Source organism: Centroberyx affinis, unplaced genomic scaffold, assembly GCF_046629955.1.
Source record: "Centroberyx affinis isolate AG114_WGS23_722 - 3 ecotype Tasmania unplaced genomic scaffold, CSIRO-AGI_Caff_v1 ptg000209l_1, whole genome shotgun sequence".
Lineage (NCBI taxonomy): Eukaryota > Metazoa > Chordata > Actinopteri > Beryciformes > Berycidae > Centroberyx > Centroberyx affinis.
Genome location: NW_027278901.1, coordinates 205385 through 211384, shown reverse-complemented (window position 1 = coordinate 211384; position 6000 = coordinate 205385).

Genomic DNA, 6000 nt, shown 5'->3' with positions numbered 1-6000 from the left:
CGTGTGAATTCAAGATGGGGACAGATTAGTCTTTCTTCCTCTTAAGAAATACCGTCACACACAAAGTGCAAATACAAAATAAAATTTCTGAATGCAACAGGGCATAAACACTGGACTGTACAAACACTGCTGTGAAGGCACTTCATTTGACTATGATGCTAACATGTCTGTATCGACTTCCAAACTGAGCATGTTTAAACACGACACACCACAAATGCTTTGGAGAAGACAATGTTTGCATTCTATTTGCATTTCTCTACACTATGGCCATGTTGGGCATGAGAGGAGGGCCTGAAATGTTGTTTACTTCATGGTTTGGATGGCCGGAACCACTGCCAAGTTAGGAGTAAATTTGGTCTGAACAGGGTTGAAACGTGAGAGTTGTGTATATGGGAAGAAAAGAGTGGCCACTGTTTAACAAATCTGAATGAAAGTTCTTTGAGGACAAGCGAACTATGTCCATGTTCACTGGAAGGAATGCAGTCTGTTCTGTTATGAATGGGGAAGAGTTTGCCAGGGGAGCGCCCTTCATAGAGCGGCATAAAGAGATGGGATAATACACAGGGTTAATGGCAGTGCTGCTGGCACACTTTCGGACCCCAGCTGAAATCCCATCACACTGCAGGTGGTAAAGAACAAGAGGGGCGGGGGTATTAAAGAGGCCTCCGTGTGTTAGTAATGACATTGGACACGGAACAACAGGAGGGGACCTGCGTGCGACCCTCAAACTCTCAACACCTCTTCCACTGATGACCCGCAGGAAGAGGCGAGGCCATCTGTAAATTGGCTTTTGCTGCAAATGGGGAACCAGGGACTGCTCAGGGACATGATCCAAATGTTTTAACAGCAGGTGAGTTAAACCAGACAGCACAGCCACGGGGCCCATACATGACTAGTTCAGCAGGAAGACACACACGCCCCGGGGGAATCAGATATAGACTAGTGGACAGATTTGTGCGAGGACTTGTTGGCCGGCGCTACAGACATCTCACAATCTGAAAAGGCTCATCACAAATCCCTGATCGCACAGACTGCAAACTGTGGCTCAGCTGCAGCCAATAGCAGTTAGGGACGGATTACTGGGGTGTAAAATGCTTTAAAAACAGCAGGTATGAATTTTTTATCCATAGAGGAGAAAAGGCAAATGCTAATTCATCAACTGTCAGAAAACTGACAGACCTCAAGGCTCAGGGTGTCAATTATACTGGCTTTCTGAGGTGATGTCGGTGAACATCCTGTGTCAACCTGTCATCCCATGAGCACCATGGCCTCCCAATTACCATGACCCCTGCAGAGCTTTAAGTCTTTATTGTTTACCTATTTTGTAAGCGGCGGAGAGATCACAGAAGTGGCATCAACATGACTTGAAAAAGCTGCAGATCAATAAACGTTTATAAAGTATAGACCCACCCTAAAACAGGTGCCATTCCTACATTTATTTTATTATTATGTTTAGCCAAAATTCGTGCAAATCACTGACTTCTAGACACAAGAGAACCAAGAGTTTAAGCTTTGATGTCATGAAGTGACACTGGAGTGTATGCTGATAGTCATTTTAGTGTAAGAGCACATACAAACGTTGTGCAAGAACACAAGACTGCAATACAAGTAAATCTGCAATACATCAAGAGTCCCAGAAAGTGCCACAGTTCTGTCGCAGCTAAGAGTCTTTGTTATCTCAGTTCTAACAGTGTGAGGGAATTGTTCATGTCCAGCAGTGATTGAACTGACCAAAATCGAGGAACAGCACTTTGTACCTGAATTTTCCCTTCCGTTCACAGAAAAAATATTCTCTACTAAAATTAATTCATGAGAAAAGCCATCATGCATGACTGACAAGAATGAAATCTGCATTACTGAGACAATTTGTGAGACACAAGCAGACTGCAGTACGTGGCTAGAGTACATTATAAGACAAAGTGAAACTATGATGGCATTGAATAATAATAATGGCACATCCCTTATCGTACCACGTGGCATATGCATGTGAATAAGAGGCAAAACTTGCTGGCCAAACTCTCCCTCTCCGTCTCTCCCCACTTTACCAAATCTTTTTAGAAACTGCATAAATCATGGCTGGAAAAACTCCATTGAAATGCAAATGTCATTATTTAAGGCAACGAACTGCCTGCCGTATCCCAGTGAGCTGTGCTGGTGGAGGTGAATCATATCATAGAGGGCCGCCCTGCCACCCTTACCGGAAAAAATGACCACAGGAAACTGGAAGGGTCAGTGGAAAGCCACAGAGAAGGGAGCATCCATCCAGCTGAAACAGCCTGAAAGACTGATGGGAGCATTTCCAGGCTGAAGCCAAGATATCAAAGTGGGATTTCTCAGAGATCACCTCTATTGATCTGTTTTTGTTTCTCAAAGCCATTGCCTCGAGCCTTTAAGCCATTTCAAATTGGCAAAGCACTCACATTGAAATGGTGCGGGGTCTGTTCATGTACAGACTTCATAAAACCATGAGAGCCAAGTCCATATCTTAAAAGGTACTGCTTCCTTGATATGTTCCAGCAAAATACAACCAATTAAACATGACTATCACCAAATATAAAGGGCAGCCCAATGAAGCTGCTTTTTTGCTTTCATTTTTGATGAGGATTTGGGTGGAATTTTCTGCCAAATCTCAAACTGATTTCTCAGCAGAGTGAAGAGACAAACAAACTCAAGGAAGCAATTCTGATTTCCAATTTAAAGCTCAAAAGACACCTACACTACCAGTCTGCTCTGCTGGATGGAAAAATCAGTCTCTCCTATTCTGCCTCAGTGTTTTGGTATTTTCATCAAGGTCTTGGTCATGGTCTGTTGAGCATTAAAAAGGTAAGGTGTAAAGCTAGTAAACAGCCAGCCAGGCATTTGCTAAGGTAGGTGTTATTAGCACTAAAACATAATCAAATTTAATTTACCACACATTTGCTCAATTTTTTTGTAGGAGAAATAGCAAACATTAAGGAAAACCTGCAAAACATGAGGGGGGATTTTAATGAATGAAATGAAAAATGAAATGAAAAATGACTTTTTCATTTCAACTAATTTCTGTGTCATAGTATTCACCTAGGTAACAGTATTTTTATATCAAAATCCCATTACTTTTAGGCTACTTCCAGGAAAACAGTGTGTTACATCATGGTGTACCAGTAGGCGTACACAAAAAATTGTGTGTCATCACATCAAATAAAACTGCCTTCATCTCACTAACAGATACTCTGCTGGTTTACACTTTTGAATGATCTCTCCCGCATTATGTTAATTTTCTCTTACAAGGCAGATTTGGTTTTGTTAGCCCTACATTTTTGTTTAAAAATGTCAGAAACAATCTCATGGTAGTCTTAGCTCAGCTAAAAGGTCAGAAACTGCTGACACTGTTTCTATATGATGGTGTCCCACCAAGGGAAATCAACTGACATATAGGCTACCTGCCACTACTCCTGGCCACTGACTAATAAAGTATTAATAAAGCATTTTGATTAGTTAATAATAGTGGCCCGGACAGGATCTTTTGGCCTATAACTGTAGTACCACTGATGAAGCAGACTACAACAAAAGGATCCTCAAAGGGCTCTTCATTAGGTGGTATGGTAGAATCACAAAATTGGTATCATACATACAGGTTAAAAAATGATGCTGTCCATATAATTTAGATGATTTCTGGAATGAAAAAGTGTAGTGTCATCCCTGGTACGTTGGATTTCTTAGATGACCTTCATTTTCAACTTTTACAGCAAACTATAAATTTAAAATTGAGGTCTAGATGGGAACACTATTCTATTCTCCATGCAAGTGAGACCTTAGAAAAAAAGGATTCTACATTGTAAAATATGCGACAGGACATTGAACCTGTGAAGGGTCTCCTGCAGACCAGCCAAAGAACTCATTAATGTCAGGGCATTTTTTTTATCTAGAGTGTATTTGTTCCTCTTAATCTCGATAGAATATATCTGAGTCGAGCATCTATTTCTTTCCCTAACATATCCTATTAGCATTTGGCTGTTTATCATGCATTGCCTCTGTGGCAGAACAATGTCATTATTCTTTTCTTAAACCCCTCCCCTTTCAAGGATTTTCTTCTTAGGTTTTGCATTTTATTAAGTTCACTCATTTATGACAGACATCGTACCTTTGTCTGTCGGCTCTACAGAAACACAGGCACAACAGTTCAATGGTATCTCGCTTTCGGGATCATCGCCAGTAGAGAGACCCTCCAGCTGCACCTCTGTACAAGAACAAAGCATAGATGCTGTTTTGAGACAAACTTTAAAAACATGGTAGGAAGAGCTTAGTGTAATTGTGGAACAGAACGGCAAAATGAACACATATTGTAATCGATTCAATTATCTACTATACTACAAAAGAGCAACAAGATTCACACCAATTACATTGTGTACAGTGTTTGCTTGCTATTGTCTCAAACGGAAAATAATTCCAATTACGGTGGATGCTAAACTTGTAGGCAATCCATAATGAGCGCTACATTCAGAATTAGCCTCGGATTACTCCAGTCGCTGAGTCAAATGAGTGCAATGCTCAGGGAAACCTGCATTACACTGATTAGCTAATGCAATTAAACACTATTTACTGCCACGTCTGTCCTCTTGTGTGTTACTATGAGTCAATTTGCAACAAAAATGGTTCAGTAATTTAGAATCACGCTATTTTCTTTGAGCCTCAACATCATAATGGCTCTACCTAGCCAGAGTGAGACCTTCACACTAGTCTCATTTCGCCCACAAAAACCATCCCCCGATGCTCATTACAAGTCCCTTGTAAACCGCAGAAAGTGTTATGAGGTGAGATCGTTTGCAATCCAATTTGCGGCCATAAAAATGTGTTCCGCAAGGAGTCTTGGTTTCTACCCAAAAAATCTGGAGTCGTAAAAATAATGAGGTCAAGAAGGTCTCTGGTTCTTTGCTGGTGGTCTGCGGGTCACACTTGTAGAAAATGGAGAGTGGATCTCCCCCAAGCTGATGAATTAATCTGGATTTGTACCAGCTTGGCAAGGTTCTTTAATTCAACATTTGCTCTATCTGGGGGCGAGAACATTAAGAAATTGACATGCTGAGTTCTGGCTCTATGCAGAAGACCCCTAGTATGCAAAGGACAAATGCAAAGACTTACCAAAACTATTCAAAGATTCAGAAATCGCTCCAACAATTAGTTCTGGGGAAAATCGCTGAGTTGTTGTGAAGCAAAATGATAGCTATAATCCTGTAGTACTAGTACTGTAGTGTCAAAATATTATCATGACAGTTTATTTCTACTGTACCATAATGGGACAATGTTGAAGGGCTGAACTGACTTGGACTTGACTTGGCTGAACTGACTTGGAAATGCAGTAATGAACTAACAACTTGAAATTTTATATCACGAATGAAAAATCATGATCTCCTGAGCCCCCTTTAAACTGAAAAGATTACGTAATTTGTTTATGTGCACATTCTCCAGCTTTGATCAAACTTTAATGACAACCAAGGATAAATGAATCACTGCTGCAACAGAAAACAAACAAAAAATGTTATATTACTGATAGCTCTTGATCATGTGTTAGCCCACTTAGCAACTTAACCCCTCAGCACACACTCCTTGTTTCATGATTCTAATCATGCTTGATCTGTGCTCTAATCCTCCGTTTGGAGGATAGTGCTGTGTTTGACTCCAGGCCTGACTGGGCCAGTAAACAGGCTCTTACTATGCAGAGCAGACGCTGGCCTGGCATGTTCACACCCAATCAACATACATGGAGCTTCGCTGGCTGGGGCTCCCAGCCGTCCGCTTACAGCACCCAACAGAGCGCAACACGGTGTAATGAGGTCCCGGGGGAAGGGCTGGACACAGAGCACCGCTGCCCTCACACTAGACCCTGCTACACAGACACATATTACTCACTGGCTTCTAGACAGACTATTAGAGCTATATCATCTATATTAGCTATATTATAGGGATATATTACCTCACACACAAAAAATGAACAAGCACTTTGTTGCATTTGTGGCAATAATG